Below are 14689 nucleotides of genomic sequence, written 5' to 3'. Positions count from 1 at the left end.
TGATTTCCAGGGCTCTGCGGCCAGGCCAGCGTGTGGGGGCAACACAGCCAAATGCACAGGCTCCAGCAACACAGGAGCCGACGCCGTGCTCGCTCCAAGACTGAAGGCAAGTGGGCCCTGGCGAGTAACCTGCGGCCATGGCAATAGCAACCACAACAGAAAAGGAAAAAATGTTCTGGTGGGACGAGAGCACAGCGAGGAGGATGCTTGCCTTGCAAATGGTCGACCCAAGTTTGATCCCCAGCATCCCATATGGTCCCCTGAGCACCGCCAGGAGTGATTTTTGAGTGCAGAATCAGGAGTAACCCTGAGCATGGCTGGGTGTGGCTCAATACCTTCCCCCACAAAAAGTGTTTCGGAAAAACAAAACCTGAAAAATGGTAAATGGGCAAAAAAGGTTTTGAGAAAGAGGTTCACAAAATAATAATAATAAATAAATAAAATAACTGGTTTCAACAGATGGCAAAAGTTGAACACTGAAAGGAGTAGTGGTAACAGGGAAGAAATTTAAGGGCTACTGAACTGTGTTTTCACAAAAGAGTGTGGGTGCTCTCTGTGATGCATACACTTGGTGGTCAGGAGCCGCTTCCCTCATCCCGGACAGCTCATGGCAATAGGCAAACGGAGCAGGAAGGGAAGGCTACCAGGCTGGTTGTTGATCAGTCGCTGTTTATTCCCATTATTCCATTCTCCCCAAGCGCTTATTCCAGTGTCACACTGGCCCTAAGTCCCACCTCCTACTGACCCTCATGCTAGTCTCTCTCTGCCTCATATTCCCCTTCTCTCAGCATTAGTTCAGAGCCCAACTTCCAAGGTTGGAGATACCAACTACACATAGGTCAGATAGCACAATCAACATATATAAAGTCCCTCCTTCCGGGGAAAGTCTTGGAGGACAGTGTCTCGTCCTGCTAGGAGATCCGCTCAAGGGTGGAATTGCGTCTAAGGGGCTCAAAGGTGGAATTTTATCTAAGGTCGTATTTCTCCTTTCCTTAATCATATTTATTTAAACAATCATCTTAAATTTACTTCTTAATAATATTTCTAGTCATTTTGTATGACTAGACACAGCAAGAGATACACTAAGCTTAAAGGGTGACTCTCCTGGGGACATCTCACTATAGATCCCAAACTACAGTCCTCAGGCCAGATTAGTCCTTCCTAACCCCAGGGTCCTTATCCAGTTGTTTCCCTTTGGATCATAACATTATTTGTCCATGACCATGCTCTTAACTTATTATAAGTTTTATGGCCCTTGGCCTGGCCTGTTTCAATGCCAGGATATCTTACAGTTTGCCCTGGGTCCATCCAAATCCCTTTGTCAGGGTCCTCCCTTTGAGGTGCTAGGAACTAAGGGAACTGAGGCTTAAGTCGAGTAAATATGACAAATGCCCAGGAATGGATATTATTCAGGGTCAATTACCTCACAAGTTAAAAAAAATAGCATTAACTGTCTTCCTGTGTCTATACAATAGGACATTGCTCTAAAGTAAACTATGCAAAAAGGAAAAGAGAAATGCACATTTCACTTACAAATAAAAAATCCAAAGATTTTTCCAAAGAATCTAACCTAACGACTCACAGGGTCTGATTTGGGGATATAAGTTATTAACATGGGAAGCAGAATGCAAAGAAGAAGTTAAAGATAAACACAGAAGTATGGGAGTGCCTAGGGAGCACTGTGATGGGTGTAACTCAAAGCTCTTTGTGGCAAGGGAGAAAGAATGGAGGAGAAAGGATGAACCAGTGCTGTCCTACACTGAACCCTCAGAACTGGGCATGTAGATTCGGAGGACGTAATGGAAGTAGAAGTTAAGAGTAACTTGGAGATCTACAGAGATAGCTCAAAGACTGAGGGCATGCTTTACAAGTGGGCAGCCTGGGTTCCTTGAGCACCACTGGCAGACACCCCCCCACAAACTCAGAGCCACTGAACACTGAACACCCCAACCCCAGCAAGTACCCCTGGTGATGAGAGAGAAGGAGGAGCCGTTCATTCAATCTATGAATGCAGGAAGTATGAGCTCTTCTTGGGCCCTGCTGAGTGTGCCCCAGTGTCCTACCACTTGCTACCTTAGAATATTCAAGTAGACATGGTCTACCAGAAAGGTTCAGAATGACCAGGGGTGATCACAGAGCCTAGAGTAAGCCCTGAGCACTCCTGGGTATGGCTCAAACCTTGCCTCCCCTCCAAAAAAATAAATAAATAAAAAGAAGTCTAGAACTTATGACAGTCACACTTATTTTATTGACAACAGCCCTAACAGAAAGAAGGATGAAGCCAGATTATCTCGGGAGCAGACCCTAGGCTGCTGCTCCTTGAAGGAGCCATACAGAAACTTGATCAGAAACTATTGCCCATACTGAGAGGGAACTTTCCCTAAAGTGACAAAGGGGGCTCATTGGTTAGACTGTGCACAATCGCTGTGACTTATGTGGAACCCCAGTGTTCTTCCTGGGAGTGTGGGGTTGTGCTGCATGGCAGGCAGATGGTACTGTGTGACCAGTCCCCAGTAAAATTCTGGGCCCCTGTGGAACATCCCCGGTGGACCATGTTTGACCTGAATTGTTGCACGTTGTGGTTGTCAGATTGAAGTACATTCTGGGTGATGAGGGAGATGGCTCTAACACTTCATATGAGTTTCCTCCAGACTACCCACACACACACCCACACCTCCCCCCACACACACACACATGCCTTCACTCTGCACTATTTCCTTTCCTCTCAAGAAAGCTTAACCACGAGCACAAGTATAAGCTGAGATCTGGGAGTCATTCTAGCAAATTCCAGACCTTGGGGGATCCTCACGTACACCATGGAAATCGAGTGTGAGCTCTCTGTTCTCACCGTCAGCCACCCCCTCCCTTCCTGCTTCCAGGAGAGGAGAGAACAGGAAGGAGCGTCTCAGGAGCGGTGGGGTGCCAGGGGAGCCGTGTCCACAGCTCCGCCTGACTGCGTGACTGTCTTGGGATGACCACAGTCTCACTCCACTCTTCATGCATAGAAGCTTCTAGAATACGCTTGGCCATGACCCCACTGCCTCCCTTCCATGCCTCTGCGTGTTCTCAGCTTGTGACCCTCCACCTCCATGAGACAAACCCCAATGAGGAACCAAGGGTCACAAAGCCTGGCCGAGGCAGTATGGGGTGAATCTTCTCCCCCTGGCCAGAATCCAAAAGAGCCCCATGAAGAGTGATGAGTGGAGAGTGATGCACCACGGACTTTTGATCTTTATTATCCCCAAGCTGACCAGTTCAGAAATCTGCTCCTCCTCCTGGCCAGGCCCTGGCTCCAGGGGGCTCTGTCACAAAGGTGTGTCTCCCTAGGAGGAGCTGTCGGGACAGGCCAGGGCTCCTGTGCTGGCCCTGATCCCAGCACTGTGATGGCTCCAAAGTCCGGACAAGAACTTCAGAAGTGGAGCTTCCCGAGCACTTTTTTGCCACCATAAGTTATCAGACAGTACCATGAGCTAGAGTAGAACAGCAAAGCCGGCCCTGCCAATTCCCATCATCCTAAAGCTTTAATATGAGCTGCATCATCTGTTTTTCTTTTTTGGATTGGAGGAGCACCTGGTAGTGTCAGGGCTTCTCTCTGGCTCTTCACTCAGGGGTCACTCCTGGCAGTGCTTAGGGGACCAGATGAAGTGCGTGGGATCAAACCTGGGTTGGACACGTGCAAGGAAAATGCCCTATACTCTGTACTGTCACTCTGGCCCCTTTTAAATTTATTTTTAAGTTGTTTGGGCCATACCCAGAAGTACTGGGGTTCCACTCCCAGCTCAGTGTTTGACAGTTGCTCTCAGTGGTACTCGGGGGCGGAAAGGTGCCAGGCACCAAGTCTGGGCTTCCTGAGTGCAAAGCCTGCATTCCACTCCGTTGGTTGTCTCGCTGCCCCAAGGGCCACATGCTTGTTTTCTTTTTATTCTTTCCTGATACTCCTCGCTTCTCCAGGGAAAACAGCCCCACCAAGCTTGACAGCAAGATCCTATTGAACGACAGATGGGAAAGCTTTATCAGGTTGCAAAGGGCACGCACGAGTGCCACTCCAACACAATTTCACACCTGGGTGTGTAAGTGGGTAATTGATTTTTCTGTAATTTATCAAGACTAGCTAGTCTTTGTAAGATGCCTTCTTTCTGTTATTGTAAGTGTTAAAGAATTCTTCGTCTTAATTCTTTGATAGAGTTACTGGAGTCTAGCCTTGCCTGAGCTGGGTCTTTCTCTTGGAAAGTTACCAAGAAATCTCTACTTTCTTCTTAATTCTAACTCCAATTTGATTTCCATTCAAACCGAGACACTCCCCTGCCCCTTTATAAATTGGACTGGATGTGACATAAGGACACTGGTCAAGGTCTTGGACACCTGGATAGGGGAGAGATCAGGTAATTTCTTGTCCCAAAACCATAAGAGCGGAAACTATACTATTATAAGTCTGTCATTCAAATTATAATTATTCTTTTAAAATGAGTTTGCTATGAAGGCAGGGTGGGAGGAAGAAGAGAAATACAGGTCATTGGTGGAGGGTAGTGGGGCTGGAGTTGGAACACTGATTCCCCAAACTCTGTTATTCAAAACTTTGTAAATCACAATGCCCTAAAAGTAATTTTTTTAAAACCTTAAGTGTAGGGGGCTGGAATGATAGCACAGTGGTAGAGTGTTTGCCTTGCACGTAGCCGACCAGTTAGTTCAATGGGTTCTGAAATGTATGCTTTGCATGCAAGAGACCCAGGTTTGATCCCTGGCACCACATGGTCCCTGAGCACGGTGGGTTCAATTCCCAGCATCCCATATGGTCCCCCAGCACTGCCAGGAGTGATTCCTGAGTGTAGAGCCAGGAGTAACCCCTGTGCATCGCTGGGTGTGACCCGAAAAGCAAAGCAAAAACAAAAACAAAAACAAAACCTTAAGTGTAAACACCATTGTAACATGATACTCAAACTATATAATAATTAATTATTTTATTTTATTTTATTTATCTATTTATTTATTTTTTTGCATTTTGGGTCACACCCAGCATTGCACAAGGGTTACTCCTGGCTCATGCACTCAGGAATTAACTCCTGGCGGTGCTCAGGGGACCATATGGTTTGCTGGGAATCGAACCCGGGTCGACCGCGTGCAAGACAAACGCTCTACCCACTGTGCTACCGCTCCAGCTCCCAGTAATTAAAAATTTTAAAAGAGCTTGCTAAGGGGGGTGAGTGAAGGTGGTAAAGACTTTGAAATGTTCCTGGAGAAATTGTATACCTGTTGGTGGAGAGTGTATACCTGAAACACCACAATCAACAGCACCGGAAACCATGATACCTAAATAAAAATGGGACAAAATAAGAATAATTTTAAAAAATTTTTCCCTACACGTAAAGTCCATTACTTACAGAAATCACCAGAATACTGGTAATTAAGACCCAAAAAGGTTTGGTTTCAAGTCTGAGCTATGGAATCTGGACAAGTCTATCTCTCTGGCCTCGATTGCTCACTCTGAGATGGTGCGTGTGTGGGGGTGTTGTCAAGAGGCAGTGCAGTGGCTCACTTGACCCTAAGCTATATGTCTCACGACACAGAAAGCAAGGGATAAAGGCAGCTTTTTATTTAGTTTATTACTGCCAAAGTGAAGACTTTCCGCCTCTAATTTTCCTTCATCTAAGACTTCCACCCACCCCAAACTGACTGTTTCTCCCATCTCTGATATTTTTATTAACTCGCTAGTCACTTTCCCTTTTCCTTTCTCCTGTGGGATTAATATCTAACCCATCAGAATCCCATAAGCTCTTTAACCCTCGATTTAGCAATCTTTATCCCGAGTCCCTCCTCCTCTCCCATAGACTCTTCATCTTAGTCACAGAGAACTTTCCAGACCAGTCAGCATGTTCCTGTCAGATTGTTGTGGAATGATGGTTTTGCTACCAGACGTTCATCAAAGTCAAAATGATCAAGAATCAGGGGCTTTTGAAGAAAAGGGTGTACTTTCTTGGAGACAGATTAGGGGAGGAGCAGGAGGTAAACTCAGGTCTGTCTCCCTGGTTTGGAGCTACGGGGTGCAGTGAGGGGCTTTTTAAGATAGTAGGTAAGAATAATCTGAGACAGAGTTCGTTTGGCAAAAAGGCTCATGGAAGGACATCAAGTAGTGCCATTAGTGATGAGAGATGAGAGAGTTCAGATACAGAATATTCCCATAACGGACCACCCACTTCCCAAAGCAGTCCTGCTTACTGTGGGTTCTCAAAAACAACTCATGAAAGATATGTATTTCCCAAGACTTACTTCTTTTGAAAAACAACTGATGAGAGATTTGTTAGTTCCTGTTTCTGCTATTCCAGTTAGAAGATTAGCAGTCGTTGAACCCTTTGAAAAGCAGCGTTAGAAACGTTCATTTTTATTTTTTTATTTTTTTATTATTTTTTTAAATTTATTTATTTTTAATTAGAGAATCACCGTGAGGGTACAGTTACAGATTTATACACTTTTGTGCTTATACTTCCCTCATACAAAGTTTGGGAACCCATCCCTTCACCAGTGCCCATTCTCCACCACCCGTAAACCCAGTGTCCCTCCCACCCTCCCCAATCCCATCTCCCCCCCACCCCACCCTGCCACTGTGGCAAGGCATTCCCTTCTGTTTTCTCTCTCTAATTAGCTGTTGTGGTTTGCAATAAAGGTGTTGAGTGGCCGCTGTGCTCAGTCTCTAGCCCTCATTCAGCCCGCAACTCCCTTCCCCCACATGGCCTTCGACTACAATGTAGTTGGTGATCGCTTCTCTGAGTTGACCTTTCCCCGGAACGTGAGGCCAGCCTCGAAGCCATGGAGTCAACCTCCTGGTACTTATTTCTACAGTTCTTGGGTGTTAGTCTCCCACTCTGTTATTCTATATACCATAGATGAGTGCAATCTTTCTATGTCTGTCTCTCTCTTTCTGACTCATTTCACTCAGCATGAAACTTTTCATGCCCATCCACTTAACTGCAAAATTCTTGACCTCCTTTTTTCTAATAGCTGCATAGTATTCCATTGTATAGATGTACCAAAGTTTCCTCAACCAGTCATCCGTTCTGGGGCATTCGGGTTTTTTCCAGATTCTGGCTATTGTAAACAGTGCTGCGATGAACATACATGTGCAGATGTTGTTTCTATTGTACTTTTTTGCCTCTCTGGGATATATTCCCAGCAGTGGTATTGCTGGGTCAAATGGGAATTCAATATCTAATTTTTTGAGAGTCATCCAAATTGTTTTCCAGAAGGGCTGAACCAGTCGGCATTCCCACCAGCAGTGAAGAAGGGTCCCTTTCTCCCCACATCCTCTCCAACAGCGGTTGCTTTTGTTCTTTTGGATGTGTGCTAGTCTCTGTGGCGTGAGGTGGTATCTCATGGTTGTTTTGATCTGCATCTCTCTGATGATTAGTGATGTAGAGCACTTTTTCATGTGCCTTTTGGCCATTCGTATTTCTTCCTTGGTAAAGTTTCTGTTCATTTCTTTGCCCCATTTTTTGATGGGGTTGGATGGAAAAACGTTCATTTTTAATGAGAAGAGGCTTTAGGTTTCAAGAGAGGACATATCATATTTTTCTTCATCTGAGACACTGGAAATTAATAATTAATGAGGGATTCTAGAAAAAAGTTTGTTTCCTAATTTAGTTGTGCACGTCATCAGACCTATAATAAGGACAGAGCATTGATTGAGATATTGACAGAACCACTTTTCTTTGGACGTGAGCCATACACATTCCAGAGGCTTCTGTCCTCTTTATATCCCACTCCCGTGGTAGAATAACAATGACAGCATTGCACATGGTCCACTCTCTCCCCTCTCTTCTCTCTTCCTCTCTCTCCAAGCTCACAGTTCTTCAATAAAACCATTTTACTTGCAAAAACAAACAAACAAAAAAATCCCAAAAGACCAGTTAGTTCAATGGGTTCTGAAATGTATACTTTGCATGCAAGAGACCCAGGTTTGATCCCTGGCACCACATGGTCCCTGAGCACCACCAGGAGTGATTCCTAAGCACTGAAATGAACTTAGAATGGCCCTTGAGCATCACTGGATGTAGCCCCCAAATAATTGCATATATATATACATATATATATAGTGTATATGTGTATATTTGCCAGGCTCTGCCGTGTGGGCGAGATACTCTTAGTAGCTTGTGGACTCTCTGAGAGGGGTGGGGAAATCAAACCTGGGTCGTGCAAGGCAAATGCCCTACCCACTGTGCTATGGCTCAAGCTTACTCAAGAAAATCGATGAGCAACGGGATGACAATGATACAGATATATATATGCATATGTATATATGTGTGTATAGATATAGATATAGATATAGATATAATTCTAGCCAGGATAACTCCAGAGAGAACATTTAAATATATCAGATTCAAGATGTACTACAGATTTCGACAGCAGGAAAACGCAAATCAAAGCCACAATAAGATACTGCTTCACACCCACCATTATAGGATTACTGTAATCATGAAGATGGATAACAAGTGTTGGCAAGGTAGAGTAATCCGAACACTCACTTGCTTGTAGAATGCTGGTGGGAATACAAATGGTGTGGTTATTTTGGAAAACTGGCAGTTCCTCAAAAGGTTAGACATAAAGTTATCAAATAAATAATCTAGAAACTTCACTTCTAGGTACATATCCAAGAGAAAAGATAACATATGTCCATACAAAAAAAAAACGCTTTTACATGAATACATGAATATTTATAGTAGCTTTATTCATAATAGCCAAGAGTAGAAATAACCCAGATGTCCGTCAACTCATGAATGGATGAAGAAAATGTGATATATTCAGACAAGGGAAAGTTGATTGGTGATAAAAAGGAGTAAAGTAATGATACATGGATGTATCAAACAGGGATGAAGACCAAAAACATTATGCGGGAAGGAAACTAGTCACAAGGGCCACACATTGTATGATGCTTCTTATATGAAATGTGCAGACAAGACAAATCTTTAGAAACAGAAGCAGATTAGTGGTTGCCTAGGGCTTAGGAGGAAGGGAGGGATTGGGAGTGACTGCTAATAGGCACAGGGTTTCTTTGTGGCATAATGAAAATACTCTAAAATTTATTACAGTGATGGTTGCTTAGCTATGAACATGCAAACAAATGAATTGTACACTTGGATGAATTTATAGTGTTTTGATAAGTGGTTATGTTGTAAACAAATTAACATCTATAAAAATAGATAAATGAATAAAAATAATAAGACTCATGAAGGATTTTATCTTGAAAATAAAGTCTGAAGATTAAAGGTCAAAAAATAGTTTGAAAAACTAAAAACCCCTATAGGAATCTTATCTTCAGTACAAAACTGGCAATGCACAGTTTTGTATGGAAGGAACTCCAAGAGAAGTCAAATTTTCAGAAACATGCAAGGAGGTCACTTAAAATCACAATTCAGGATCATCTGTCCTTGGCTACTCTGTAGTTACTTTGCAAGCAAATCTGAATTTCTAACGAAAACTATCTATGATGTAAAAGCTAAACCTGTGTTCAAAGCAATATGGCAACCGAACCAGGTGAAGATGTTATGACCAACTGTGTACTCTGTGCCCTGCGAACAGCTCCGAGGTTCTTCTAATCCCTGCCTAGGGGGTGTTTATAATGTTTGGCTGAGCACTCTGCCAGTAACATGGCAACTAAAATCAGTTTGGGCAACTGTCTCAGAAGTTCTCAATTCACCTCTACCATGAGTAGCAAAAGCAAAAGTTGTTTCCATATCCAGTAAAACACAAACAAAAATATATAAGGAATAAAGCCCCGTTGGCAATAGCAACAAGGAACATAACATGAGAGTTATGAGGATATAGAGAGAGATAAGAGAGAAACAGAGGACAAGACTAACTAGAAATTACTGAAGAGGGCCAGAGAGGTGGCCCAATGGGCTGAGCACTTGCACTGCATTTAGAACCCCTCAATTCATCCCTGGCACTACACAGTCCCCCAAATGCCATAGAGAGCTACTTCTAAGCACAGAGACAAAATCAGCCTCTGAAGACCTCTGGGGATGGCCCCCAAACAAACAAAAAAGAGACATTGAATAGGTCAGAGAAGTAGTACAGCAGATAGGGCACTTGCCTTGCACACGGTTTAATAATACTCTGACTCCATATGGTTTCCTGAGCACCACCAGGAGTGATCCCTGAACATAGAACTAGGAGTATAAGCCCCAAACACAGACAGGGATGGCTCAAAAACATGACAGAAAAAGAAAAGAAAAAAAAAGTTACCTCATCTATCTGCTTGAAGAGCAGGAAGCAAAACCATGAATAAGAAAAAGAAAAGAAAAGAAAGAAAGAAAGAAAGAAAGAAAGAAAGAAAGAAAGAGAGAGAGAGAGAGAGAGAGAGAAAGAAAGAAAGAAAGAAAGAAAGAAAGAAAGAAAGAAAGAAAGAAAGAAAGAAAGAAAGAAAGAAAGAAAGAAAGAAAGAAAGAAAGAAAGAAAGAGGGGGCTGGAGTGATAGCATAGCGGGTAGGGCGTTTGCCTTGCATGCGGCCGACCCGGGTTCAAATCCCAGCATCCCATATGGTCCTCTGAGCACCGCCAGGGGTGATTCCTGAGTGCATGAACCAGGAGTGACCCCTGTGCATTGCTGGATGTGACCCAAAAAGAAAAAAAAAGAAAGAGAAAGAAAGAAAGAAAGAAAGAAAGAAAGAAAGAAAGAAAGAAAGAAAGAAAGAAAGAAAGAAAGAAAGAAAGAAAGAAAGAAAGAAAGAAAGAAAGAAAGAAAGAAAGAAAGAAAGAAAGAAAGAAAGAAAGAAAGAAAGAAAGATAACACAATATCCTATAGTCCAGGATGTAAAGATTCTGTAAACAATACCAGTCAAGGAAATGGCTCAGTGGCAGTGTACCAGCCCCATGTGTGAGTCCCTGAGCCCATACTCTCCAGTAAAAATCCCATAGATTTATTCCATAGACTCAATGCAATTCCAATGAGAATTCCAGGGAGGTATGTGGGTGTGGGTGTGTATATGTGCGTGTGTGTGTGCGTGTGTGTGTGTGTGTGTGTGTGTGTATCTACTGATATATGCACATGTGTATAGGTGGGGACTTTGATAGGAACAACATGGACAGCTTGATTCTCAAGTTTTCTTGGCTGAGACTAAACCCAATATGTTTTTGGTAAACAAAATGAAGAGAGATAAAGGGAGGGGGGTGTGAATCTACAAAAGTAGAACCGAAGTCTAGAAATAAGTCATCATATTTTAAAGCAGTCTGTAAAGGGACTGTATTCCATTGTAGTATTGGGGCATGTGATTGACAGGAGCGGCCATGACTGAGCTCCTGCTGGGGAATGCTACGTTGCCCCACTGCTGGAAAGTGCTTATGTTACATTGAAAAGTCCTAATTCTATGACACAGCTAAGCAGGTAAGAAGATCCCTCACAAAAGTCATCTAGATTGGCAGTGACAAAACAGTTCCATTGTTCTAGAGGACAGGGTTGGGAGCACCTGTATTAATGGCATGACTTTGCATGGTGTTGGGGCTGGTACTCAAGCAGAGAAATCCAGAGGAGACACTTCATCCTCATCTCTGCCAGTCTGCTGAGGATTGGAGGAATTAGAGGGGTGCTGCGAGCGGTGAGGAATTTCCATCAGCTGTTTTTGGTTTGTTTGGTTTTTTTTTTTTTGGTTGTTTTTTTGTTTTGTTTTGTTTTGTTTGGAGGACATTCCTGGCAGTAAGCTTAGGGCTTGCTACTAGTTCTGTGCTCAGGGATGACTCCAGCTGGTGCTTCCGGGACCAAGTATGATTCTAGAGATCAAACCAGGGCTGGTGGCATACAGTACCAGTGCCTCAACCTCTGTATTTTCTCCAGCCCCCATGCAGATATCCTTTACCTGAGTTAAGTATTTGCTTTCACTGCATACAGTCTGAGCATCTAATTCTTCAGACCCAGGAAACTTAGGTTTCCCATTCATCACTTAGCATTTGGAAAAGTATAAAATCAGATCTCCCATTTACTCTCTGCACACACAAAAAGAATAACTCCAAAAACACTAACCTTCTGGTGTAACAACCCAAGTTCTAGGAATCGCACCAATTGAAACCCTCATAGAGAGTATATCAAGATATAAGTAAAATAATATTCATTATTGTTATACTTTTGTTGACCCCCAAAGTATGAAAACTATCAACTTGATCATAGCTAATACATGTACTCTTAGTATGGCATTTTGCTGGTTGGGAGGTGGTCAGGGATAGAACCCAGGACCTCCCACATACAAGTCACATGCCCTTTCTCAGAGACATACCTCTGGCTCACATTAGTCTAGCTTATTTTGAAGTCCCCCGTTCTTTCCCACATGAAATAACTGGGAGTCTCAGTTCTGTTTTATAGACAAGGAAATGGGGGCATAGAAAGGTCATGTTAACTCAAGGTCACTTCCTCAGGTATGACTCTAGATATCTGGTTGTAAAGCTCATTTTCTTAACCAGTACTTATTTACTGCCTTAGCCCAAAGGCCTTTTACTCATTCATCCAGGGTTTATTGAGTACACTGGTGTTCTGGGCTCTGAACTAAGTACTGGAGCTGAAGTGAATATAAATCGGCAATGTCTCTACTCTCAGTGAGCTTACGGTCTAGTAGGGAGAGGAAGGCATACAAAAAATGCCCATCAATAGGGGCTGGAGCGATAGCACAGCAGGTAGGGTGTTTGCCTTGCAAGCGGCCAACCTGGGTTGATTCCCAGCATCCCATATGGTCCCCCAAGCACCGCCAGGAGTAATTCCTGAGCGCATGAGCCAGGAATAACCCCTGTGCATTGCTGGGTGTGACCCCCCAAAAAATGCCCTTCAAGAACCATGATTTGTGCAAGTACGGGAAGCAATCTAGGCTCTGCTGTGAGCCCAGAGTGCATGAGAAAGAACCTCAATGCAGAGTTCTGATGGGGGTCATAGGTTAGAGCAGTAGGGGTATATGTGTGTGAGAGAGAGAGAGACAGACAGACAGACAGATAGACAGAGAGAGACACAGAGAGAGAGACCCTTGTCAGAGGTGAGGGTAAAGTGGGATATAATCACTTAGCCAGTATCTCTTAGCACTAGTTTCAATCCTGACTTCTGAAGAAGCCTATGCGTGCCATCCTTCTGGCTTCCTCCCAGATAGAGGATCCTGGAACTTGGTAGGGAGGGTTTTGGCAGTTGGTGTCATGTCAGGAGTATAGGCCTCTAGGGGCTGAGAGGGATGGAGGTGTTGAAGCATTTCAGTTGCAGGGTTGGGCTTAGCCTTCTTCGCATGCAAATGGCACCTTTGAAAATACACACCTGTGGGATGGAATGAGTCTAATCTGCTCAAGAGGAGACCACTCCTTGTGACCAGGTCTTCAGACATGCTTTCTTCCCAGAAAAAAGAGGGGCAAAGATGGGCGAGTACAAACAACTACAGACGGAGCTGGGTGTCAAAGGAACGGTGCCCTGGGCATAGCTGGGATGTACCACTGATTCCCAAAGTGGATTCCAGCCAGGCATCTGCCCTCTGCCAGAAAGCAAGCTTCCCCAGCCTTGCTCTCCCATTCCCTAAGCACTTAGCTGGAAGGAGGTGCAGGCTTGCAAGCTGTGCCAGTGGAAAGAACGACTGTGCTTACATATCTCCCAGGGTCTCAAATCCTTTTTGGATAAGAAGCAGTATCAATAAAATAAGCCTAACAGCTATAGAAAACAAGGCCTACCAACATGAAAAGATCAAATCTTCACAAAATATGTAAATTCAGCCACATATATATAAAGCAGAACTGAAATAGCAAAAGAATTGGGAAGAAATTATTGCTAAAGAGTATAATTCTGTTTACCCCTCAAATATGGAATTATGTAGGATTTCCTCTACTTTAAAAAAAAACAACTCTTCAAAGTTCTAAAATATACAGCCTATTTTGTGTGTGTTTTATTTAGGTCTTCGTGAATGAAGCTAGGACCACACAAATAGAGACTATATTTGTGATGGTAAGGTAGTCAACTTTATTTTAATCCATCAATAATTGAGCTCAACAGATATTGATTGGGTGCTGATTGCAGCAGGTCCCGTCTGGGCTCTGGGAACTTCCCTGTGAATCTGTTTTACATCCCAAGGATCCGACTAGACAGTGTGGATGAGGTTGGGAGGGTAGGATGAAGGAAGGAAGGAGTGGGGGAGGGGGGGCGGGAGCCTCTCGTTGGGTCTTATAGGTCATGAAGACTTTTTGCATGTTCTCCTAGGCTTATAGGAAATCCAAAGCAAGAGTTGAACGGTGTGCTGTGATCACACGGGCTTGGCTCTCAGAGTAGGGCATTCCAGGAGGGAGCATGGTTCAGGAACGGCTCTCGGGACCAGGGGATGAATGCTGCAGCACCCGAGCAAAAGCTTGATTTACACTGACAGACAAGGACCATTCCTGGAAGGGTCTATTCCACCCCATAACCTTCCTTTACCTATGAAACTAAAAGTACCCATGAAAACTAAAAGTACAAGTGTTTTTTTTTCTTATTATTATGTATGTATCTACCACACCCAGGGGTGCTCAGGGGGCTACTCCAGCTCGGTGCTCTGGCGCAGGTCCTGTGGTGCTCAGGGACCGTGCAGTGCTACGGAATGGACTGGGGCTGTCCATATGCAGAGCACGTGCTCCAGCCCTTTGAGCCACCTCCCTGGCCTACATGTAAATATTTATTTTATTGATTTATTTATTTTGCTTTTGGGGTTACATCCAGTGA

The sequence above is a fragment of the Sorex araneus genome, chromosome 3 (assembly GCF_027595985.1).
Source record: "Sorex araneus isolate mSorAra2 chromosome 3, mSorAra2.pri, whole genome shotgun sequence".
NCBI lineage: Eukaryota > Metazoa > Chordata > Mammalia > Eulipotyphla > Soricidae > Sorex > Sorex araneus.
This window is presented reverse-complemented; position numbering follows the sequence as displayed.